General features: G+C 36.0%; 1 protein-coding gene and 1 long non-coding RNA gene across 21 annotated transcripts in view; one reads left to right on the top strand and one right to left on the bottom strand.

Moving 5' to 3' along the window:
- Window positions 1-27,179, top strand: part of LOC105483653 (uncharacterized) — a 134,399-nt gene that overhangs the window by 7,297 nt on the left and 99,923 nt on the right. For 19 of the 20 annotated variants that reach the window (XR_988452.3, XR_988451.3, XR_011608933.1 and 16 more), the window contains exons 2-6: window positions 20,281-20,548; window positions 21,621-21,753; window positions 23,814-23,961; window positions 25,780-25,988; window positions 26,296-26,433. The exons of the other annotated variant lie outside the window; for it this stretch is intronic. The gene's annotated coding sequence lies outside the window, so the exon portion shown is untranslated. The remainder of the gene's footprint in view (window positions 1-20,280; window positions 20,549-21,620; window positions 21,754-23,813; window positions 23,962-25,779; window positions 25,989-26,295; window positions 26,434-27,179) is intronic. 20 annotated transcript variants of the gene reach the window in all.
- On the bottom strand, window positions 16,118-26,076 carry LOC139356672 (uncharacterized). Its single transcript, XR_011608935.1, has 4 exons — window positions 25,918-26,076; window positions 22,127-22,190; window positions 17,777-17,859; window positions 16,118-16,185 (listed from the first exon to the last, which is right to left on the bottom strand). It is a non-coding gene; the product is annotated as an uncharacterized lncRNA (long non-coding RNA).

The following is a 27,179-nucleotide window of genomic DNA, read 5'->3' as shown; positions in this document are numbered from 1 at the left end:
ATATTGAATTTTATCATACACTTATTTTAACATGTTTGGTAATGATTGTGATTTCCCTTCTTTTTTTTCCAAGACGAAGTCTTGCTCTGCCACCCAGGCTGGAGTGTAGTGGCGCCATCTCAGCTCACTGCAACCTCCGCCTCCTGATTGCAAGGGATTCTCCTGTCACAGCCTCCCTAGTAGCTGGATTACAGGTGCCCGCCACCATGCCCGGCTACATTTTTTTTTTTTCATTTTTAGTAGAGACAGGGTTTCACCATGTTGGCCAGGCTGGTCTCGAACTCCTGACCTTGTGATCTGCTCGCCTCAGCCTCCCAAAGTGCTAGGATTACAGGTGTGAGCCACTGCAACCAGCTTCCCTTCTTAATTCTTACTAAAATAGTGAATTACAGTAATAGATTTCCAAATAAAAAACCAAGCTTGCATTTTTAAATTAAACTCCACTTGGTCATGGTATGTTGTTTTTAACATGCCTCCTGGTTCTCTATAATAATATTATATATGGGACTTATTTATATTTATAAATCTGATTGGTTTGTAGTTTTGTTTCTTTTTTGGATTTCTGCATCCATGTTTTCATTGCTACATTAAAAGAGGTGGAAGCTTCTTTCCTTTTTCTATGGTTGGAAGCAGTTTGAAATAACATGAGAATTAGCTATTCTCTAAAGGTTTGTTAGAACTCCCCCTGTGAAACCAACCGAGCCATGGGCTTTTTTGGAGGTGGTGGGGAATGAAATTATTTAACAAATTAATTTAAACAAGAACAAGTTGTTCCTTCATAACAATTGACCAGTTTAGATTGTTTTTCTCTCTTCTGAAATCAGTTTTAATAAGTTACATTTTCCTAGAAAATTATCTATCTCAACCAAATTTTCAAATTAAGTTGAGAAGTTGTTGATCAAAGACATCTGATATGGTTACTTAAATTTGCTTATCTGTGATTATTTCTCATTTTCTATGTTTGTGTCCCCCATCCTTTCTTGACTATATTAATAACAGCTTATTTTATTGTATGTGGGTGTGTTATTACTTTTTAAAATATCATCTTTTGGATTTGAGTTCTGCACATTCTATATTCTAATGTATTAACTTTTGCTTTAATTATTTACTTATTTTCTGATTTCATATGTTTATGTCATTGATCTGCTTTTAATTTTAGGAGTTGGATACTCAGTTCATTGAATTTCTTCTTGTTTAGTAATATAGGTAAATATGACTTCACTGATGATTGCTGCTTTAACTGAATCACGTAAGTTCTTATATGTAGGGTTTTGACTACTAGGGTTTTTTTTGTTTTGTTTTGTTTTGTGTATTGAAACAGAGTCTTGCTCTGTCGGCTAGGAAAGAGTGCAGTGGTGCTCTCTAGGCTCACTGCGACCTCTGCTTCCTGGGGTCAAGTGATTCTCCTGCCTCAGCCTCCCAGATAGCTGGGACTACAGGCATGTGTCACCACTCCCAGCTAATTTTTGTTTTCTTGGTGTTTTTTTTTTTTTTTTTTTTAATAGTAGAAATGGGGTTTCACCATGTTGGCCAGGCTGGTCTCGAAATTCTGACCTTAAGTGATCCACCCACCTTCACCTCCCAAACTGCTGGGATTACGGGCATGAGCCACCGTGCCCGGCCTTTATTGCTAGTTTTCAGATATTCTGCCATTTTGATTTATGAATAACCCCTTTGACCTAATAGCTGTTTGATAGAGAGCTTGTACATTTTCAGTAGCTGGTGATTTTTGTTTTCTGGTTTAATTTTACTGCATCATTATCAGGTAATGTGTTTAGTACTACTATTACTGTTGGGAGTGCTCTCTTTTTATGTTTTCTTTGTGGCCTAAAACATGTCTCTTTTTGTGTATGTGTGACCATTTACTTGGCTATCTGAAAACGGAGACTTCCTATGTATCCATTAGAGCCATCATATTATGTTTAGGCCTACTATATCCATAGATATATAAGTTTATAATTTGAGGCGTACATTTGGTTTGTTATAGACTAAAGTAGGTTCCATACAACTAATGTGGCGCTATTTTTTAATTGTATTACTTGTGTTTTTCCCTCAGGAATATTGGTATAGTATTTATAGATATTGAGAACTTCTTTGTGGATTGTATCCTTTAGTACTATGAATTCCCTTATTTTTCTTAGTTTATATTTTGTGTTGAACTAACCTTTGTCTGGGATTAAGATCACCATCCCAGATTTCTTTTTGTTCAGACTTGCTTGCTGTGTAATCGCCCATCTTTTTATTCTCAACCATTCTTAATCTCTTTGCTTTATGTATCTTTTACATAGCCCACAATGGAATTTTCTCTGTAATACTATTGACAAATATTTTTCTTTTAGTCAGTGAGATTAGGCCATTTGCATTTAATGATATGATAGACATGTCTGTTCTTAGGTTTGTTACCTTATGTTTGAATTCTGTCTTTATTATTTTTAAATACTCTCACCATGCAGCTTGTTTTTATGATTTTTTGTGTATATATGTTTCTTCTGATATGTTTGAAAGTTGATACATTTTTTGCACATGCTTATCATTATAACAACTTTTCACAATTTCCTCCATTTCTTTTGGCATTATCTATTAGTTCCCTATCGTAAGTAATAATGAAATGTTTAAATTTTTCTTCTTTCTCCCTTCTTTCTTACTGCCCAGTTTTAGATGATCATCTTATTTTCTAATCTTACCTTTGTAACATTAAACAAACTTTTATGCATTTTCCATGATGTGCCAGTTTAAATTGATTTTCTTTGACCTCCATCTATTAAATATAAGAAAATCAGTATACTTAAATGTTTCATCCTCTATTCTACCTTCTCCAAGTGTTTGTTATAATATGTCTGATTTCTCATGTTTATATCATTATATTCTCTTCTGTCATACAATCTTCATTCTTGTTTTAATTTCAATCCTACAGTTAAACAGGTTCAATATTCACTCGTCGTCTTTTGCCATGGTTTTATGATTTTATGTGTGTATGTGTTTCAGTTATTTCTTTTTAAGTTCCATTCTGTTATTTTTTAGTTGGCTTAGGTATATTTTCTAGTATATTCTTCATGAATTGTTTGTATAAAATATTCTCTGCATTCTTTAATGTATAAAACTTGATTTTCTTTGTACTCAAAGGACATTTTGGATAGTTTTAGATTAGAGGGGTGACACTGTCGATTGTTTAGGTTCCTATTTAGTTCCTGTTTTTGCTTCTAAAATAAAGGCTGAAATATAAATTTTAAGGTAAAACCAGATTTTATTTAATCTTTATTGAAAATAATAATCAGTAATGTATTCATCATTAAAAATTGACTGAAAGAAAAATGAACAGAATAAACTATTAGGTAAATGAAAACATTTTGGTTAACTCACATCATGAGAGATGTGGTTATTTCTGATCAAGCTTAAAAAGCACTATTGACATGCCTTTAAATAAGTGTTTGGGTTAAACTATTAAACTATAAATACTTCTTATTCTAATATGGTGATGTAAAGTTACAATTTTCTTTTTATCCCGTTGGAAATCTCCTCCTCTTCCAAGGAATTAGGCAAATGTAAATAAGAAATTCAAGCTCTATTTCTAATTAAGTTAGGAGACAGCTGAGACCCTAAATTAGCTGAGATCAGGTGTGTTCAAGGAGGTATGGCCATAGACTGAAACCCTGAATCAGAAAACAGATGGCATGACTGCCAACAGTAGTGTAGATCATGTGGAGGTACATAGAGGAGGAAGAAGAATTCAAAATGTTATTAAATTATTTGTCCACAATCATAATGTAAAACCCTAAATACTGGGTCTATTACTACAACAGAGTTATGCACCAGCTGGAAACAGGAGTTTTCCTGGAATTGATTGGGTTCTGAAAACCAAAAGAGTTCTGGTCAAAGGAGAAAAACACAGAAAAGCCAAACTGTACAGGAAGCAGCCTGTGGCAGTGTGGAGAAGAGTTTGCATCATGAACCGCTTCGCTCTTGGCTCCCTCTTATTAGCTGGGAGGTGTCTAAAGGCCAAAGTCCCACATAATCCCCTGGGTCAAAAAGAAAATTCCTACTCAACTAAAACATGGTTATGGGTCTCCTCCACACGTAGACCCCCTCCTGCAAATAGTGAGTTCAGAAAAAGAAAATCTTCTACTTCAAGATGAACTGTCAAGAGCGAGGTCAAGAGATCGAGACCATCCTGGCCAACATGATGAAACCCTGTCTCTACTAAAAATACAAAAATTAGCTGGGCATGGTGGTGGGCGTCTGTAGTCCTAGCTACTTGGGAGGGTGAGGCAGGAGAATCGCTTTAACCCGGGAGGCAGAGGTTGCAGCAAGCCGAGATCACACCACTGCACTCCAGCCTGGCAACAGAGTGATACTCCATCTCAAAATAAATAAATAAACACATAAATATGAAAATCACAAATATTAATATAATGGTAGATGAAGAATACTCAACAGAACTTTCTTTTGAAGTTTCAATGGGTGGGTGAAAACTTAAAAATATATTTAACTGTAAATTAAATAATAATAGTGATATGTTAATTGCCTCTAAGAAACAAGAACACAATCTAGAATACAGAACTTCAGAGAAGAGATGATCAAAAACAGTAGCAGGTGAAACATGAGCACCTAGAGATCTGTGGAAAAAAGTGAAAAAAAAAACAACAAAAAAAAACTGGAGATAAAGGTGAATGAGGAGTATACGGAGTACAGGCATTGCTGAAAACACAGTAAGGGATGCAAAGACCAGGAATGAGAAAACTGAGCAAATCAGCTGGGCACAGTGGCTCGTGCCTGTTACCCCAGCATTTTGGGAGGCCAAGGCGGGTGGATCTCCTGAGGCCAGGAGTTCGAGACCAGCTGAACGACATGGGTGAAACCCCATCTCTACTAAAAATGCAAAATCAGCTGGGCGTGGTGGCACATGCCTGTTATCCCAGCTACTTGGGAGGTTGAGCAGGAGAATTGCATGAACCCGGGAGGAAGATGTTGCAGTGAGCTGAGATCGTGCCATTGCACCCCAGCCTGGGGAACAAGAGCAAAAGTCCGTCTCAAAAACAAATAAAAGGAAAACTGAGCAAATCAAATTAAAGGGAATAAAGAAAGAAAGGAAGAGAATAATGGAGGAGAGGAGAGAGGGAGGAGATAAAAAGGAAGGAGGAAGGATAGAAAAAAAAAAACTGAAATGGCCAGTGCAGTGCAGTGCAGTGGCTCACACCTGTAATCCTAGCACTTTGGGAGGCAGAGGCAGGAGGACCACTTGAGGCCAGGAGTTCGAGACCAGCCTGGCCCATCTCTACTAAAAATTCAAAAATTAGCTGGGTGTGGTGGTGCACGCCTATAGTCCCTCTGTTGGGGAGGCTGAGGCAGGAGAATTGCTTGAACCTGGGAGGTGGAGGTTGAAGTGAGCTGAGACTGAGCCACTGCACTCTAGCCTGGGAGACAGAGTGAGACTCTGTCTCAAAAAAAAAAAAAAAAAAGAAGAAAAAAGAAAAGAAAAAGACAAAAAAAGACGTGGAGACTAGTTATGAACAGGCACAGGAAATCCAACATACACATAATTAGAGTCTCAGAAAAGGAAACTCAAATTAACAAAATAAAACAAATATTAAAACATATAAGGAAAAATTTCCCAAAGTAACAACATGTTTTAATCTCCCTATTGGGAAGGTGCACCATTTCCAAAAAACAGAAAAATTGATTCCAAATACTCAGTAAAACTTAGTAAGAAGTTTTACTAAAGTACAAAGACAAAAATTTGGGGGGAGTCTCCAAGCAAAATGGTAAAGTAACTTATAGTGATTAAAATGAAAAAGAAAAAAAAAACAGCAGAAAATATTCCTGACTTCCTTCATACTTGGCATGTGCACTCCCATCTCAGGTGCTTTGTGCTTGCTGCTTCTGCCCGCACAAACTTGCACCTCATCTTTGCATATCTGAATAATACTCATCCTTCAGAGCTCAGCCCAACTGTTCCTCTTCCAGGAAGCCTTCACTGACCTCCTGGTCTTGCTGTCCTATTATATCTCCTCAAAGCATCTGTCTCTTCCCTTTGTATTTCTTTTCTCCTCCACCAGCTCTAGGCTCCATGAACATGTCTATTTTCACACAGTGTTTTATTCCCAGTGCTTATTGCAGTGCCTAGTATGTAGTAGGCACTTCATAAATGTTGAATGAATAAGTGAATGAAATAATTAATAATGCTTCTTATCATTTATTATCGAGTGCTAACTTGTGTCAGCATCTGTCTTATTTTACCACAAAAGCAGATCTTCCTTTCAGAGAATATGAAGCAAAACAAAGGAAAAAAGAAAAAGAAAAAGAGAAAGAAAAGAAGTGAGTGTAATTAAGTGTCCTTGAGGAAGAATTTTTGATCTTGTAAAATTTTGCATATTTACTTCTTACGTTGGTTGAATATGAAACGTACCCAGGAGTCTAGAATTTGCATCAAAACTATCTAAATTCTTAAGCTTATAAAAATGAGCAAGGAATTTAATGATGGGTTTTTAGAAGATATATTTGGCATTGTCTGCTTATAATTGGATTAGAATTACAAAAAGCAGATCAAATTTTCCCACACATTTCTTATTTCTACCCTTGATCCTATACTAAATCAGAAAGCCTGAGGTAGCAAGGGGGAAATATATTTTTTTAATGTATTGTAATCAAGACCTTTGTCTTCTGGAACCAAAGAAGAAGCTTGCTTCAGGTTTTGGTTTTTAATTTTTCATATTTATTCCACTTTGCAATGCCTTCTGGATATGTTCCCATATGGAGCTACTTTGAGTTTTTGAGAGAAAAAAGTGAAGAAACTAAGAATTATGGAAGGTCAGAGATAGAAGGGGCTGTATAAATACAGACACTCTGTCTGTCATTTTACCAACAAAGAAGGTGGTACCCAGAAAGCATACATGCTGAAAGAGTGATGAGAATCTGGTTCCCACACCTCCTTCCCCCAATCCTTTTCTAATCACACCAACTCACAAAGAAAGACAAAGGTTAGACTCAGTGATGTACCTTATCTGTATATCAAAACTAGTTTTCTCATTGACTTGGCTTAAAGATAGAATGATGAAAAACTTTGTCTTGAAAATACATAAATTTCATAGACATACCATAATAATGACATAAAGGCATATCAACTTTCAAGCCTATTTTTCTTAAACTTGGCACTTTTCTATCATCTAGAAGGTACCACTTTTGATCCATGTAGTACCTATACAGCAGAAAGGATCCACAAAACTTTAGTGTAAAGATGTTCAACTCCAGTTCCCTTTACTTATTAGCTGAAACCTTAGGCAAACTAGCTACATTTAGAACCTTAGTTTCTTTATCTGAAAAATTAGAATATTAGTTCCTGCTTCATAGACAAACTGAAATTATTTTTATAAATCAATATGCAGATAAATATGCATTTATTAAATAAAATAGTTCACAGATTGCTATGAGGAATACATGATCTGACAGTGCCTGGTATACAAAAGATGTATGCTAAATCCTAACTTCCTTCCTTTTCTAAATTGGTGGAGCCACTTAGCTCTGCTTGGGTGAAGTCTTTGCGTTTCATTTTACAGAGATAGGCTATTTGAGGGCTCTTAGGAAGGGCCTTATTGGAAATATTTCTTGTCAGAGTTACCTGACATGGAACATGTACTGAGTATTTTTTTTGTTTTGTGCTGAGTATTTAAGTGGTTTATAAAATGACCCCTACGGTGGTTGCTGCTGTAAATGACAAGAAAACATGCATGTACTCATGATTGAAAATTGCTGCTTACTGGCACACCAAACTTTTGTTAATGTATTGATAGAGAGTATTTGCATACTTGGTTTAAAGTTCTGTCAGTTTAATAGATTTGACTATCAACCAGAAAATAACAGAACTTTAGTACAAACCAGCAAGTCAAATTCAGTCTGCCTCATGAAGCAGAATAAATTCTTCAAAAGGAGGCAATTGCTACATGACACTTAAAAGAATATACCACTGAAATATTGTCAGGCTGAATATTGTTTTAAACTTGCAGATTCTAGCTTCTTCCACTTAGGACCCTATAGCTTTGGAGAAAGGCAGTAGAGTTTAGTGGGATAATTAACGTTATCTTCCTCTAGGTTCCAGTACCGTATGAAGGAGGAGCCAAATTAGCTTCCAAGTGCCATGGAATTTTTGACACAACATTGAACTAGGAAGTCAGAATCTTGAGTTTCCTCCTAGCACTAAAATTCCATGACAAAATCCTCTTTCTCCTTCAGTTATCCGTTTTCTTATTAATAAAGTTACAGGACTGGTTGGAAGTCTTACCTAAAGACTAAGTCTGCGTTTGCCCCACTTACTAGAAAGACATTTTCCCAACAGCCATGGGGGTCTAGCCACTGGAATCTCATTGTCTTACAAAGGAGTCTATTATATGTTGCTATACACTTTATTCTTCCTCCATGTAGCATGCTCTAAAGCCTTCAAGAAAGCATTTTGTTCCCCTCTTTCTACCCTTGTCTTTCTCTAGGTCAAATATCTTTGTTACTCTATATAATGAGGTAGTTTCAAGTTACTGGTCCAACCTGGTTGCACTCTCTAGATGAGCTTCCACTGCTTATGGTCTCCTTGTATCCTTGATTGCAACCTAATACTCTTTACAGAATCTCATCAGGATAGATGACAGAGACCAAGGATTCTTAACCACAGATCCATCCTGGGGTCCTCCATCTTGTCCACAAAAGGTCTTTAAAGACAATGATCTACTAGTCTGGAAAGCTCTTATCAAAGAAAGAACTAAGCTTAGTTTAACTCATTTTTTAATAATCCAAGAGTCCTTCCAATTATTTCTGACTTCTCTGCTAATTGCTCATAACTTATCAATTCAATCATCTCTACTAGAGTCTTCCCCAGAAATCATTGTCAGACTTATTGATTTGTAGACTCAGGAATCAAACTATTCTCCTTTGTCTTGGTATGAGTACATCCAGGTTCTATATTCTAGATTCTTCCTCAATCTATTTACACAAAGAGGACCAAAAATGGCTCTATCAGCTCATTATTTTTTTCTGAGTGTAATTTTTTCCCACAAACCCCTAAATACTTTAAAAAATCATTTCCCTTTAAGTCCCTCTAAGCCAAAGGATACAAAAGAAGTGCTTCAGAGAGTCTGAACTTGAATGCCTGTGGGCAGGACATTCACTCCCTGGTTCCTCCAGTCCTTACTGAGTTTTCTGTTTTCTTCACTTAGCATTTTCACACATTCATGCTACTGGACTGCCCCATGAAGTGTTTTGAGTTTGCAACCCCTGTTGGTTCCACTTCTTTCAATTTGAAGATTATTTCCTTTGGTAGTGAAAATGGAATCACAATGGGAGTTGCTGCCAAAGGCTTCCATGTCTCTGCTCACACTGTGCTCCCCATATAAGACTCTTTCCTTCAGTTCTTCTCCTAACTGTTCAGTATCTTTGGGGCATTATTTCATAAAATAGCAGTAATCACAACAACTACTTATTGTGTATTTATTATGACCTAGGCATTGTGCAGAGGATGTGAAAATGAATGACACCTGGTCCCAGGCTGAGATCCTTAGTGCAGGGTAAGGGACTGTTGTGTAAAGCTGAATTTATAATACGTGTCTAGCGTGGTGGTTTTGTGCATGCGCACAGAAGCCAGACTGCCTAAGTTCAAGTCCTGCCTTTGCCACCTAGCAACTATTTAGCCCGGAGAAAGTTTTTTAACTGCTCTTTACCCCAGTTTTCTCATCTGAAAACTGGGGATAATAGCAGCACCCTCCTACAGAGCTATTGTGAAGATTCAATAAGTATTTTTTAAAGTATAAAGTATTTAGAATATAAAGTATGTAGAAGAGTACCTGGTACATATGAGATCTCAGTATTTGCTATCATTCTTATCATTATTAAAGTATAAGAGCAAGGAGAAGACATCCTCTGACTCCCTTCCTCCATGTATAGATGTTTCTCCTTTTTGCTCTACCTCTCTCTCTCGCTCTCTCTCTATGTGTATATATATATATATAAAATAGTATTGTAATGGTGTTGTGTAGTGATCTCTCTCCAAGGTACTGACTGGTAATATATTAAAATATTTCCTATTGTTGTTTTTAGAAGCTGTTGCCTCAAAACTAATTCTCCATCCCGTGTTCTCACTCACTGTCTCCCTGGCAGTCCCAAGTCACATCTCTGTCATTCTTTGGACTTTCTTAAAATACAGCAACTAAAAGATTAACTATCAACATGGTGTGTGGTCTTTAGGATTCCTCCTGAAGACTAGTTTCCAGCCTCTCCTTCTAGTTAGCCAGTGCCCTAGTTATACTGTTAAACATTTTGAATTTCACCTGTTTTATCACTCTGTGATCTATATAGAATATAGGCCCAAATTCTTTATCTGCAATTTCAGAATTAGAGAGAAACTGAAAACCAAGATTTCCTTGCTCTTTTTTTCTTTTTCTCTTTTTGCCCCCTTCTTTCCATTCTTCCCTCCCTCCCTTCCTCTCTTCTTCCTTTCTTTTCTTTCTTTCTTCATTTCTTCTCTTGATAGTAAAACTCATTTGACCTCAAAACTTAACCTGGACTGATATGTAAAGTTTATAATCTTTAGTTATTATTACATTTAGTATTAAACAAATATGTTTCACTCCAAAAACATTTAGTAAGTTCATCATAATCACTTGGACTATCCTAGGGACATTATGAAATAAAAGTAGTGAGTCCTCCACACCCGTGAGTTCTACCAAAAATGGGTTTCACCAAATGCAAATAAAAAATACTTGGGGAAAAAAACAATAAGAAATAATGCAATAGTAAGAAATAATACAAATTTTAAAATACAGTTCAACAACTATTTACATGGCATTTATACTGTATTAGTAATTACAAGTAACCTAGAGATAATTTAAAGTATACCATCTGTATGAGCATTGGTTATATGCAAATACTACAACATTTCATATGAGAGACTTGAGCATTTGGGGATTTTGTTATCTGTGGGGGTCCTGGGACCAATTTCCATGGATATAAAGGGATGACTGTATATGCATTATTTTATATTTCTGAATTAAACAAGATTTCTGAATTCTAAAACACATCTTGCTTCAAGAGTTTCTGATAGATTTGCATATCTTAAAGGCTGATACATGGGACTCAAACACTGTCTCTTCTATATAAATTGTGTGTTATTAAACAATTTAGTTAACTTCTCTCTGCCTCAGAACTGTCATCTATAAAATGGGTATAATATTAATACTTACCCATAGAGTTGTTATTAAGATTTAATAGCTAATATATGGAAATTGCTTAAAACAGTGCCTATCTCATGGTAGTCACTCATTTTATTAGTAATTGTCATTTTAAAATTTGTGTCTGTTTTTATTTGTGGGTAAGGTTTATACTTTTCTGTCTCATGCTGTTTAATTCCCAGCACTCAGTAGGAAATTTGTAAAAGCTCATGGAATAACAGCATGAATGAATGACTCCATTTGCCCCAAGCAGTCGATCTCTTTCTTGCTCTTAGTCAGAATATAGGTTTAAAAATCTGTTTCATTTATTACATTTTTTACCCAACTCAACTTCTGGTCTTTTCCTTCCTGATGGTCTTTGCTATCCTGTTTTCTTATTTCTGGACATGTGCTTACCCTAACTTCCTTCCTTCCTTCCTTCCTTCTTTTTTTTTTTTTTTTTTTTTTTTGACACAGTCTCACTTCATCGCCCAAGCTGGAGTACAGTGGCATGATCTCAGTTCACTGCAGCCTCTGCTTCCCAGGTTCAAGCGATTTTCTTGCCTCAGCCTCCCGAGTAGCTGGAACTACAAGCATGCACTACCACACACAGCTAACTTTTGTATTTTTAGTAGACATGGGGTTTCACCATGTTGGCCAGGCTGGTCTCAAACCCCTGACCTCAGATGATCTGCCCCCCCTTGGCCTCCCAAAGTGCTGGAATTACAGGCGTGAACCACTGTGCCCAACCCTTTTCTCTTATATATGCCTTCATTTAATCAAGCTCTCTTAAAGTGCACCCTGTCAAACATTGCTACTGTCTTCAAATTTGTATTGATTTTTCTTCTTCATCACTTGTATTTTTTCCAAAGTTGAGATTCTGATAAGTTCTCAACACTCTTGGGCATCTTTACACTTGATATTCCCTTTGGAATACACAGACTCCCATCTATATTTTCTTGGAGCTTTCTAATATCTCCATCCATAGAGTACCCACTTCACTTTTGTGGCTACTACAAACCACAAGAAATAGAAATGTCATGTGTTCTCATGGCCATTACCCTTCGCCTTGATGGAGACTTTACTACTTCTGATATCTGCATTTCAAATATCTCATTCTGAGACCACTGTCTCCCATCCTTTCATCTTGACTCTTCATTTGTACAACCTTCAGCCTTATCAAGACCTACAATCCATAGACCACCAACCATTTTCATTCCCGAGAAGAGAGGAAGGCTTCCCTTTTCTCCTTCCCAAGACAGGATTCCATAGTCCATTAATATAACCATGCTTCAGCAAATGCTCCTAATTTATTTTATGTAATTCGCTCTGTTGTTTTGCTTGGCATAGCCCCAGCCTGGTATCTTTGAGTCAAGTAGTTAAACTTTATTGGAAAAAAAATCAAACATGCATTCAGAATTTTGATTCACATTAAATTTAAGGTCACAAACCTTAAAGGAACACTGAAACCTGCTTGCCTGACAACCCTTCTGTATTTATGTAGTAAGCTCATATTTCTACAATATAAGTGAGAATGTCTCTCTTTGACCAAACTCTAGACAGCTTCCTCTGACCCCTTTTGTAATGAGGACCTGACCTGGGGCTCTGTCCTTGCCCTCCTTAGTCAAATTTAAGCAAGAATCCTGCTGAATCCATTTAGTGAAAATCCTTCATCCTGAGTATTTGATCATACTTAATATCTGATCAAATTCCTCATCCCCTGTGCATGATATCTTATCACTCTGACCTGTCTTCAGCAAGAATCCTATCAAGTCAGTCTAGCCAGAATCTCCCCTATCCTGATGTTTCTTCTAGTAACTTTCCATCCACTGACCCCCACTCTGCTTCTTGACTATAAATCCCCACTCATCCTTGTTGTATTTGGAGTTGAGCTGATCTTTCCTATTGCAAAACCTGTCATTTCAGTAGTCTATTTTTTTAGATTTATTTTTGATATGTAATAATTACACACATTTTAGAAGTACATGTGATATTTTGATACCTGTATACTGTGTGTAGTGATGAAATCAGGATAATTGGGATATCCATTACCTCAAATATTTATTTTTTTCTTTGCACTGGGAACAGTACACATCTTCTAGCTATTTTGAAAGACACAGTAAATTATTGTTAACTATAATTTTCTTACTGTACTATTGAATATTAGAATTTATTTCCTCTATCTAACCATATTTTTATACCCACTAATCAACTTCTCTTCATTTATTTCCTCCTCCCCTTCTCACTCTCTGGTAACCATCATTCTACTCTCATCTCCATGAGATACACTTCTTTAGCTCCCACAGATGAGTGGGAACATGTGATATTTGTCTTTCTGTGCCTGGCTTATTTTACCTAACACAATGACCTCCATTTCTATCTGTATTGCTACAAATGACAGAATTTTCTTCTTTTTATGGGTGAATAATATTCTACTGTGCATATATACCACATTTTTAAAAATTCATTCATCCACTGATGGGCACGTAGGTTGATTTTCATTTTTTGGTTAGTAGCAATAGTGCTGCAATAAACACAGGAGAGCAGATATATCTTCAATATACGAATTTCCTTTTTGGGGGCTATATATCCCGCGGAGAGATGGCTGGATCATATGGTAGTTCTATTTTAAGTTTTTTGAGGAACCTCCATAGTGTTTTCCATAGTGGCTGTACTACTTAACGTTCCCGCCAACAGTATAGCAGGTTTCTCCTTTCTTCACATCCTTGTTAGCATTGTATTTTTTGTCTTTTTTGTAACAGCCATTTTAACTGGGGTGAGCTAATATCTCATTTTTGTTTTGATTTACATTTCCCTGATAATCAATGATGTTGAACATTTTTTGATATACCTGTTGACCATTTGTATGTCCTCTTTTGAGAAATGTCGATTTAGGTCTTTTGCCCATTCTTAATCAGATTTTTTTTTTTTTTTTTTTTGCTATTGAATTGTCCGCATTTCTTATATATTCTGATCATTAATTCCTTGTCAGATGGTCAGATGGATAGTTTGCAAATATTTTCTCCCAGTCTGTAGGTTGTCTTTTCACTTTGTTGATTGTTTCCTTTCTATGCAGAATCTTTTCAGCTTTATTTAATCCCATTTGTCTATTTTTTGCTTTTGTTTCCTGTCCTTTCAATATCTTACCCCCCAAAAAAATCTTTCCCCAGACGAATGTCTTTACCATTTCCCCAATGTTTTTATCTAGTACTTGCATAGCTTCAGGTCTTACTTTAAGTTTTTAATCCATTTTGAGTTGATTTTTGTATATTTTGAAAAATGGAGATCTCATGCCATTCTTCTTCATATGGAGATCCAGCTTGCCCAGCACCATTTATTAAAAAGACTGTTCTTTCCCTAATGTTCTTGCCACCTTTGGTAAAATGGCAGCTTTGTCAAAATGGCACCTTTGTCAAAAGTAAGTTGAATGTAAGTATGTGGACTTATTTCTGAGTTCTCTATTCTGTTCCATTGGTCTATATGTCTGTTTTTATGCCAGTACATTGTTATTTTGGTTACTATACCTTCATTGTCTAATTTGACATCAGATAATGTGATGCCTCCAGCTTTGCTGTTTTTAGTCAGGATTGCTTTAGCTATCCGGGGTCTTTCGTGATTTCATATAAATTTTAGGAGTTTTTTCTATTTCTGTGACAAATGTCATTGGTATTTTAATAGGGATTGTATTGAATCTGTAAATCACTTTGAGTAGACATGTTAACAAAATTAATCCTTCCAATCCATGAGCATGGAATATTTTTCCATTTTTACATACATCTCAAGTGTTTTTCTTCAGCATTTTATGGTCTTCCTTGTAGAGATTTTTCACTTCTTTGGTTAAATTTATTCCTAGGGTTTTGTTTTTGTTTTTTTTCTTTTTTTTTGGTAGCTGTTGCAAATTGGATTGTTTTCTTGATTTCCTTTTCAGATTGATTACAGTTAAGAAATAGAAATGCTACTGATTTTTGCATGCTGATTTTGTATCCTACAACTGTACTGAATTTGTTTATCAGTTCTAAGAGGTTTCTTTTTGGTGGAGTCTTTAGGTTTTCTAAATATAAGATCATGTCATCTGCAAACAAGGATAATTTGATTTCTTGCTTTCCAATTTGGATGCTTTTTTATATAAAGTCTTTCTTACTGTCTTTAACAAGTATCTTGAATAATCTTTCTTTAACTCAAGATGACACATTTTATACTTTCTCTTTAAACTTCCGCATCCTCTCTCCTCCCCTTGCTCTTAGCTGATCGCTGTGGCTCACACTTCATTTAGAAAATGAAAGCCCACGGTCAGTCAAGAACTCACTCTCCTCTTACACTAAATCTACACACCTACTTAGCTCTTTATTCATCTTCTCTCCTATTAACAGTGGGGGAAATGTCTCTTCTCCTAGCAAAACTCAATCCTCCCACTTGCGTTCTAAATCCCTTCCTTTCTTGCCTTGTCAAAGAGTTCAGTGCTTTCCTCATTTTCTCTTTCCTTAATCCTTTATTGAAGGATTAATCTCATTGTTGTTAACACATTCCAGAATCTTCAATATTGACAAAAATTAAGAAAACCACCCTTGAGCCCATCACCTTTCCAACAGCTTTTAGACTATCTGTTTCCTTTTATTACTAAACTTCTCAACGATTTGTCCAAACATGAGAGTTCTACTTTCTTACTTCACAATCATCCCTCAATCCCTTATGATGTAACTTGTACTCTAGCATTTCATAATGCCACCAGTGAACTACATGTAAATTAATTCAAAATATATTTTCCATTCTTGTCTTACTTGATCTCGTTGTAATATTTTGCATGGTTGGCCATTTCCCCCTTTCTGAAATAGCCTCTTTTCTGAGTTTCTGAGGCACTCTAGTTTCTTAGTTTTCTTCCTACCTTTTTGGTTGTTTCTCAGTTCCTTCTTCTATCAGACCCTTAATTGTTGACATTTCTCAGATCTCTAGCTTAGGATTCATTGTCTTCTTTTTGCATAGGATTTTCCTAGATGGTTTATTTTTCCTGGAAAACAAAGAAATATCTTTAAATGCTATCCATATACTGACAGCTCACAGATTTGTATCTCCAACCCATATCATATCTCTGATGCATATCCATAGATGCATAAAATCTAATAAGTCTAGAACTAAAATTTTGCTCTTTCTACCCTGATAAATATTTTTTTCCTTTGTATTTCTCATCCCACTATGTCCTCTTCCCTCCCTGCGTGGCACCAACCCCCACCCACTGTGTCACAACAACCTGGGAGTCCTTGGCTCTTTATTCTGACTCCCCACTCACAGCCTATCCATCTCTACAGGCTGACAATTCTACCTCCATTATCTACTCAAATCCATCTTCATTGTCTCCTCTTGACAGCATTTCCCTGGTCCAGTCCATTGGCATCTCTTTATTGAGTCTGTACGGTAGTTTCCTAATTTATCTCCTTATTTCTATATTCATCTTATTCCAAGCTATTTTACACATGCCATCCAGAATGATCCTTAAAAATAAAACTTGACCATATTCTTCCTTTGCTTGCAACCTTTCAATGATATTTCCTTATGCTTAGAACTTAATTGACCCGAACCACAGTCTATACCTTCTGTAATCAAATCTGGGGCTGCCATCATCCTTGCTCCCTTGCTGCATCTACACTGGCCTCCCTCCATTTATTCAAACATGGAATTATCTCACTGTGTCTGAAATACTCCTCCCACATGGTTCGTGTGTGGCAGCCATCTCTTCATTCCTCAAGTGCCAGATTATAAATGACTGTCTTGAAGACACTGCTATTTTATTTAATAAAATTATATCTTATTTGCTTACTACTTCTTTTTTCCCCCTACTTCCTCTCTAGACTGCAAGGCTCATGAAGGCAAGGATGCTATCTCTTGTTAACAAATGGAGATATACCCAACATATACCAAAGTGTCTGGCATGGGATGTGTTTAAGAATTTGTTCAATGACTGAATCCATAAATTCTAGCAGACCAGGTCTCCAGTACTTTTTTGACTCCTGTTTCTGTGTCTGTGCAGTTCAGAAGTATGATTCTATAGTTTAGATAGAGTGAGAGCTCCATGTTAATTATTACTTCGTGTTTGTTGTCTGTCCTTCCTTCCTTCCTTCCTTCCTTCCTTCCTTCCTTCCTTCCTTCCTTCCTTCCTTCCTTCCTTCCTTCTTTCGATACTTGCTCTGTTGCCCAAGCTGGAGTGCAGTGGTGAGATCATGGTTCACTGCAGCCTCAATTTCCTGGGCTCTAGTGATTCTCTCACCTCAGCCTCCCAAGTAGCTTGGACTATAGACATGCACCACCATGCCCAGCTCATTTAAAGAATTGTTTTTTTTTTTATAGAGGTGGGATATCACTATGTTGCTCAGGCTGGTGTTGAACTCTTGAGCTCAAGCAATTCTCCTCCCCTAGCCTTGGAAAGTGCAGAGATTACAGGCATGGGTCACTGCACCTGGCCTACTTTGTGTTTTCTTACACATAACTATACCATTTGTCAAGGTGAGTAAAACAAACAAACAAACAAACAAACAAACAAACAAATCTCTATTCCCTGGCCCTCAAAGAGCTTAACTAAAATGGATTCCTTATACCATGCCTACCTGTCCCATGAACTCTTGAAATTCTTAGCATATCAATCAATTCATATATTTTCTTTCAAAATCCATTTTATTTCTTGTTTCCCCTGATGAAAGTGGGATGAAAAGGAAAAGAATAAATCTTACTGTGGTGCATAATTTTGTTAACACTGAGTAAAAATTCAGAAATAACTATCCTATTTAGGCTATATGTACTTTGGAAATTAGAAAAAAATATGAGCTGGAAAAAAGTGTATGTTGCAATAACCATGCAGTAGAGACCATAGATACCTATATCTTTTTAGAAATTGAAATATTTTAATATAATATATAAGGATATATTAGTTAACCATTGAACAACTTGGGTTTGAGCTGCATAAGTCCATCTGTATGCAGATTTTCCTCTACTTTTGCCACTCCCGAGATAGCATGACCAACCCTTCCTCTTCTACCTCCTTAGCCTACTCATTGTGAAGACAAGTATGAAAACCTTTATGGTGATCCACTTCCACTTAATAAATAGTAAATACGTTTTCTCTTCATTATGATTTTCTTAATAATATTTTCTTTCTTCTTGCTTACTTTATTATAAAAACACAGTATATTATATACATATAAAACATACAAAATATATGCTAATTATTTGTGTTATTGGAAAGTCTTTTGGTCAATAGTAGGCTATTGATAGTTAAGTTTTGGTAACTCAAAAGTTACACCTAGATTTTTGACTTCATGAGGGGTTGGCACTCCTAACCCCACATTATTTAAAGGTCAAGTGTCTATCTTAACTACTTTCATAGAAATACTATTTTATTCTAAAATGACAATTATTTTTATATTTATTGTCATTTAATACAGTCTTCCCTTAGTGTCCACAGAGTATTAGTTATAAGACCATTGATAAATACCTCAATTCAAGGATACTCCAGTCCCTTACATAAAATGGCATAATATTTTAATATAATATACTTGTCATATACTTGTACCTCCCATACACTTTAAATCATCTCTAGATTACTTACAATACCTAATACAATGTAAATCCCATGTACGTAGTTGTCATACTGTATTGTTTTTATTTGTATTCTTTTCTATCATTGTATTGTTCTTTATTTTTATTTTTTAATATTTTTGAACTGTAGTTGGCTGAATCCACAGGTGTGGAATCCTCAGATATGGAAGGCTGACTCTATTATAAATAACATAAATTGTAGTAGAAATTAACAATGATGTTATTTTCTCCACAGTCTTAAAACAGCATATTGAGCTAAAAGTTTCTTTGTAATACATCTGCAGCATATGACAAGAATTCAATATATTTAATAAGTAGTTAGAGAGCAGACATTTCTCTTAGGATTATAGCAGCCTATGACTAGGATTATTCAGGTGCCAACATTATTAAATAATATGAGAATTGAAAGAAAAATCAGTATAACATTTAAAATTCATTTAAATGCTCAATTTTAATAGGAAGAAGAACTATATAAAACAAGGTAGAACTAAATTAAGAACTGAACCCTCACTTTCTTATGTGCTAGCTAGAAATGCATTAGTTCTTTCCACAAGTTTTCACTATTATGCTATGGAAAGTCTGGATTAATTTTTAAAATGCAGTGAACTTTTCTTTAACAGAAAAAATAAAATAAAGTTGAATAAGCTGAGAGATGAGAAAAGAAGAATAAACGTTGGAGTAAACAGTGCAGCCGAAACTAAAGTAACTGAAGTGAAAATGTTTTCATAATGAACTTTGATGTTTAACAAGCCCAGACACTTGGAACAGCATAAGCTATATTAAAGCCTTTTATGAAAGGATTATGTTTTGTATGATGAGTGTTTTAATATAAGTATGGTACACAGCATAAAATATAACTACATTCAACTCAAAGTAATTATGAGAATTCAGGCAAAATTGTTTTCTCCTGTACTATCACATTGATACAGAAACAAAAATCTTCTGGAACCTTTCACCGACATGTCTCTCTCTATTTCAATTATTTTTGGCAGTATATATTGCGTCTTTGCCTCAGCTACCTTTTATATCGACAGTTGGTAGCACAAGCCTTTTAACTCACAAAGGGTAGCAGCTCTTCAGCCAATCTGTGATAAAAGGGAAAAAATGAAATCACTATGGAAACTGCAGGAAGGATCTAAAAGCTCTCTTTATAAAGTAAACGTCTGATGTTTGTGACTGCAGGGGTAAAAAATTCATAAATCTCTATGATGCTATCATTTCTGATTTGTTATCACTGCAAATGCCAACTCGATATAGCCTGACCTTAACTTCATTGAGTGTTGTCGGTTCAGAAACAGTGACTATTCAACAGGAGGAAAAGCCTGGTCGGCAGTCAGGTCTCGGGGCTCAGGGGATGTGGTGGGACCGAGAGAAGAAACTAATTTGCTTAGAATGTTTCCTTTCTTTTCTCATTTGATTGACTTTTTCTTTTAAGTCACAGTGACTTGATGGAATCAAACACACCAAAATGTTATGCCCTGTGTTTTGTTGTTTTGTCTTATTTTGTGTCATTCAGAAACGGAGCAAATATCAGACCCAAGTTTAACCAGAAAACTGTGTTTTGTCCCATGGACATGTCTGTCTTTGATCTTGAATTGAAAAATGCTAACTCTCGCCTTCCGATCGGAAAGCAAATAAATATTACTGAGAAGCCATTCCCACTTCACCACCTTGGGCTCCAGGAGGAAAAAATGAAAACAATTTTGACTACATAAGCTCCAATGAATCAAATCTGACAATGACCAGAACAGACACCTGTGTCAGGAAGGCATTTCAGAATATCGGTCAGTTCTCAGAAGTTAAGTGACTTTTATAAAAGAGTTGTATTATTATTCAGATGGGGCTCTTTTTATTTGATAAGAGTTCACCTATAGAAGAGAGACTGTGGGATCAAGAGGACACTGAAAATTTCTCCAATGTGAAATTCTTCACATTGAAGGATAGAGTCTAAATTTAGAGCAGATGAATATTCAAGTAAGTAGACCAGTTTCAGCATTGCATATGCTACTATGCTTATTTCTCCAATGTTTACAATCAAATACTACTTCATTCGATTTTCAGGCAATAGAAATTCTGGCTTTGTACAAAAGTTTATGGAAACTGTATGACAGTTGTAATGCATTAAAATGTCAAAGATTGATATGCATAGTAATTGATTTCATATGGTCATGCTATATTTAGATAATTATAAACATTGCTAATCTAATGTTTCAAGGTACTTATGAACAATTAGCAATTCTGCACTAGCATCTCAAACACACTTTTGATGACAATAATATTGGAGATAAGTTCTATAAATCCCAAAAGGGCTGTTGTGTAAATATCAGAAAAAAATCAGAAAATAAAACTAGAGTGTTCTAATAGTAAGCATGCAAAAATTCAGTAAAATTAGCAAGGGGACTCTATTGCTTTTCAATGAGGTGCTTGTTTAAAATAAAAAAATATGCCATCTGCAATACTGACTTATTTGGACTTCTGCTACTGTTAATGACTAACTTGGCTGTGTAGCCTTTAGCATTTCCACAGTGCTTTCTCATACGTTATAAGATCAGTTATACAGAATCAAACTGAAGTGTGTGTTTGGGTACCCTAACATAAATACAGGCATACTTTAATTTGAAAATATTTAAATGCCTCATACATACTGACTTCACTGATTTTTTTTTTGTGTGTGTGCATATAATGAAAGCCAATTATCTATGGAGAAAAACTTGACTAGGTGGAAGGAAATTAAATTGTTTTTTTAAAGACTTCCTTAAATAGCAATAGCTAGGGAAAGGTCCAGTAACATTTTAGGTCAGGAGCATAAGGAGTTTACCGTGTTAATAAATCATGCTTTATCCTGACTTTTATCAGAAGATTTGGATGGAGAAGGCTCCACATGACAGAAGGAAGGGAGATGAGCACTTTCATGTGATGCTCTACCTATCTCAGAATAATACTCTACCAATCGCTGTGCAGCTCTGCAGTCAGCTGTTGGAGAAGCTGGGTAGGTCCTGTGTCACTTAAAGAATGGGATGTAGAATAATAACATATGTTTTGTAAGAAAAATTTCTAGAATGGCAATTCTTGAAGAAAATATGCATATTCTGGAATATTCTGAGATTTTTCAAAAATGCTGTACAAAATAAATGTAGGAAAATCTTTACTACTTTTTTTCCGCCCAGTTCCTTTTGGGAGTTTCCCAACTTCTATGAAATGCTTGTGTGTTAAATATCAACTCTCATCAATCAGCTACATGGACATTTTTTTTCATTGTGATGTAAGCCCCAGACTATTTAAGAGCGCATTTATAGAAACATTTATGGAAAACATATTGTTTCATTTTCATAGCAGCAATACACGTCCTTTCCCTTTGTTACCATTCAAAATGTTCACATTCTGGTCTCTGTGTGCATGTTCTTAGAGTTGACTTCCAGCAGCTACCTTTGAATAAAGAAGGGAAAATACACCACTGTTACTTCTAAATGTCTGCTTGCTTACTAATTAATGAATAAAATACTTCATTGAGCTTTTCTGAAACAAATTTATCTAATTTAAACTGTATATCAGGAAGTGATGAGGTAGACTTTGTAAAATGTGTTATTGCTTTGCAGTGAGAGGATTGTTAGGGAAAACACATATCTTTCCTTCGGCTAATTATCAAATGGTCATACTATAAAATGTTGTAAGCATGTAGATAGTATGAAGTAATTCCTAATATTTTCCATTAAATGTTCCATGACTTTTTAGAACATCATTCTCAGAAATACTGTTTTCACTTAGTTATGGATTAAGTGGAAATCTGATGTTTCTTCTAACCTGGATCTTAAATATTGAAAAGCCTTAGTTTGTATTGCATAATATGTTTTCTAGTCAGTCAAATTACATGATCGAATTTTTCAATATTTCAATTTCGAATGTAATAATAGGCATAATTTCCTCTCACACTCGCAGAAATTTCATCTCTCATGTCTTTCTCCAACTCTCAAACAAGTACATTCCTATGGAATAGAAGTTACCAGGGAATCTCTTCATGTCACTCTATACTCACCATCTAAGGAGGATCTCAGAAGTTGTTCATAGTTTTGGAATATTTTATTTCTATTAGCAATACTCTGTAACACTGCCACTAATTTCTAAGTTGCGATCATCAGAAATCTTGATTCCGCGTGAGCTTTCATGCCAAACCTGTATTTGCTCTCTAATCTCAAATTGGCCAACTGAGATAAGATGAAGACTTTTAATTAGAATTTTAATATGTAATCTAAGCCATTTGTAGATTATGCACAGAGGTGATCTTCTATGTATTTAATAACTGCATGGAGAAACTTAGATAATGTTTAATTTGGTGGAGAGATGATTTTTAACTTTGGTAGAGTTTGGTTACTTTTAGCATTCCCAGAGATTCTCTCAGAAGTTATGTCAGCATGAAGTTTACTGTGTGAATGAATAACAGAATGTGGCTGGAGCGTGTCCTGGGGAATATTATAAAAATTGGAACATTCTGTAATATAAAGAAGAGATTCTGTTTTCCTTTCACATTTTTTTCTCTGGGAAACCTAATTTCAAGTCTCTCAAATCACATGTGGATGTGGATGAAAAGGGATAGATACCCAATGGACTCTCAGGAGCATTAGTCTGTCCCTTACTACTATTAGTGAGTGGTGCCTCTAATCCTCAAATGTTTATTTCTTAAAATCCTAGAACATGCAATAGTTATGGTTTGTTTTCTTTCAAGAAACAGTTGACATTTCATGTTGGAGTCTTGCTTGACATGAATTATTTGGCAAATTAGGGACTGAAGTGTGAATTATAAACTCAGAGCTATATAATGGACCTCAGGGGTGTTCTAGGGACAGATATTTTAGTAGGGACTTCACAAAAAATTTTATTGAGAAAGAAATGATGCTTTTGCATATTCATGAAGCATATAACATGTATTTTGCACAAGTATGATACTTCTTTATACACACACACATATCTACACTCTTTATGGTGTCTCTGTGTTTTATTTACATGTGCCCATGATTCTCATTAATGGTGATAATCCTCTGTATACACCTCTAGAAAATAATGGACGCTGACTGTGAGAACTGTCTGTATTCAAACATGTTAAGAGCTGAATATTTAAAATTTGTTTGGCTTACCAAGCTTGGCTTTCTGAAGACAACAGAAGTGTGATAAAGAGATCAAAAGGAAAAAAAAAACATAAAAGGTAATAACATCTGGATAGGTCCTGGGTGATGCTCTAATTAAATGTACTTACACCTAAGTCTTATCACATGCTTAGGAGTGAGCGCTTAGATGCCTCTTTCAAACTGCAACGTTAGTCAGTCATGGGGGCCTTGCATGGAAGCTGTCACCTCCACTGTGATTCAGCTCTGTTCTATATGTGTACCTACCCATAATCTATCCTACTTTCTTTCACTGAATGGGCTTCTGCTATTTTGCTCTTAAGATAGTAATGTGAAATAAGGTTGTCCTTTGACCTTACAAAGATATACATGTTCTTTAAAATGGGCTTGAAAATCATCAGTTCACGCCACTTAGAAGAAGCAGGCTACAAGATTCTCTTGTTTTGTTCTTGGCTTATAGGTTATGATGAGTTTAGTCAGAAACCCCGTATACTTTTCTCGTCATTCAGGCAGTCTTTTGACGTCCTTTCCCTTCTGAACATAATAGAAGCTCTCCCTGAGTAGAAACCACAAGGCAGCTTTTTCAGAAGTCACCAAGTTAAGCAATTTTGACTTCTGAAAGCATTTCTAAAGGCTATATTAATTGCTCAGTCCTAGCTAAATTAGCATGACCTAAAATGTTTTTAAAATGCTGGGATTAGGACAAGAGACAATGTGAAAGGAGGTAACTGTATTTTCTAGGTTGTTATTTTTGTGCGTGCGGAGTTTTGAAACATCATGCAATCTCTTATTAATTTCTTTCTAAAAAATAAAGAATACAAACCCTAGATATTTAGAAGAAGCTGTTTGGCAGTGCGCAGATATGTTCTACACGTCTCATTACCATTAACAGCCATGCATGGCTAAACCTCCCCCTATTGCACTGAGGATTTACCCTCTGGCTTTGTTAAGTGATGCCTGAGTGTGGATTTTACAAAGGAGTTTCATAACCATTTTCTACACTATGCAGCACACCTACTATATCAGAATATGTTTCTTGGGTGAATGGTAGCAATTAATGAGAATTGATGTTTATTCAAAAAGAATTCAAAGAGCTTGTATATAAAGTCTTCTGGGGAAGGAGAGTTCCATCTCTTATTTTAACTAAATGACAAGCTACTTTTCGTTTTTCTATTCCTTGTGTTCTAGTATTGCTAAACAATCAAATGCAAGGTATTTTGTCTTCTTTAACTCCTTAAAAGAAAATCAATCAATTAATACACAAAGATAAAAGTTAGAAACCTACTGGAATCTATTAAGGTCCAGGAATTTAAAGAATCAAATGTACCTTCTGGGTTTCAGAATCCATCGGGGAGAATGTAGAGTAAGTTATTTTTCTCTGACCTTCCCTAATTTTGTTTCACTGCCTTAGGTATAATTCAGACACTGGAGCAGTACTGCGGGTGGGAGGTGTTTTGGGGTGCTTGAGAAAGCAGTGGGATCTAAAAAAGAGACACCAAAGACTCTAGCCTCTAGGGAAATAGGTCTACTGGGGTGGCTTTTTTTTTTTTTTTTTTTTTTGCAGGTTTTCAATGTGCCACACCCCTTTGCAAAAGGATAGGACCCCTTGGCTTTATTCGCCCTGTTTGTGTTGGAGTATATATATTTACACTTGGGATGTTTTGAGCAACCCTTATTTCTCTCTTTTTAAATCGGCTGCACTGTTCATCTTGAATATCAAGGTTTTCCTATACTTGCTAAGTCTTGCTCATGTAACCTAATGCTTCATTTCTTCCCAGAAAAATAAGATATTTGCATCAAATTCAGCGTTTCAATAGCAAAAAAAGTCCCTCTTTGTAAAAGATACAGGATTAGTTTCTGCTGTGAGTTTATCTGTATCATCTCCATTTATTTCTCAGGGGTGATGAGAAGACCTTGCATTTGACCAAAAAGCACTAGTAAATAAGGAGTTAAAATGAAGGCAGGCTCGCTGGTTTGCTGAGATCTGTCAGAGTCTGACTGGCTGGCTACATATCTGTCTCTGGAACAATAGGTACCTGTATTCCGCACGGACTGCTGGGCAGCACTAGCACTCTGGAGAAGGTCTGCCGCTGTCTGCACTTTCCTGGTGAGAATCCCCAATGACAGTCCCACTTTTCAGTGGAGGAGAACAAAATATCTGTCTACTCTCTTGATGAAGGACAGAGCTTTGATCATTTTTGTTCAGGCTTGACTTGGCTGGAGGTTTTAGGTTCTTAGTCTCAAGTCAGCAGTCTCTCTCTCTCTCTCTCTCTCTCTCTCTCTCTCTCTCTCTCTCTCTCTCTCTCTCTCACACACACACACACACACAGGGACGCGCACACACACACACACTCAAGCACACATATACACAAGCGCAAATCCTCTCTCTCTCTTTCTCTCATTTCCCCTCATAGGTTCTGTGCAGGCAGATGAGTGTCACAGCTGTAACTGAGGCACAGAGCAGTACATATAGTGGAGCCGATTTCCGCGATGGCGAGAGGGGGCACCGGAGGTGACTACAATAACAAGACCGTCCTTCAGACAAGTTTTAGGTAAGAAAACATTTACGCCCTGATTCTTGTATTTCTGCACTTTGTGTCTGCAACATTGAGATAGAAAGCGACTCTGGATAGGAAAATATTTTTGTGAGGGTATCATCTGTGCTGTCACTTGCCTGCAAACCTGTGTTCTCGGGGCTTTGTGTTACTGGAATCGTCGGAGGTGAAGTGTGAGCGGAGCTGAGTGGAAGGGTGAGCTGCTTTTTGTGTCTGTCTGGTGATATTCAGCATGCTGTTTAAATTTATATCTGGAAAAAAATTCTGTTTGATGATAGTTAGCAATGTTTTGTGCAACGTAGAGCAGCATATGGCCATGCAGAATTCAAGGGATGCTCTTTCATTCTTAATTTGTAATTATTTTTACACTCAACTGTACTGAGGTCAGAGAGTTTCAAAAATTAATGAGAGTCCCTGTGGAGTTCAAATAGTAATATCTACGTGAGCTGCCATAAAAAGATAAGATTATGATGGTATGTTTTCAACATAGATTTAACTGTCTTATTTGGAATATACTCCATTTGAAATATATATGAAATGTACAATAGTTTATAGAAACCTCTATGTTTTTGGAAATTAGTCGGTTTTTTTTTTAGTGATGAGGAGAAATTGACTCAAAATTAGACTGTAGAGGATGAACACTTTGTGTAGACATATTACTAAAACTTAATAGACATTATTGTTATGGCAATGGAGAATATCTTATACTTTCGAGGAAATAAGAAATAATGAATGAGTCGCAC

This window comes from Macaca nemestrina, chromosome 10, assembly GCF_043159975.1.
Source record: "Macaca nemestrina isolate mMacNem1 chromosome 10, mMacNem.hap1, whole genome shotgun sequence".
Lineage (NCBI taxonomy): Eukaryota > Metazoa > Chordata > Mammalia > Primates > Cercopithecidae > Macaca > Macaca nemestrina.
The sequence above is the reverse complement of the archived record's forward strand: the minus strand, read 5'-3'. Positions and strand labels throughout refer to the sequence as shown.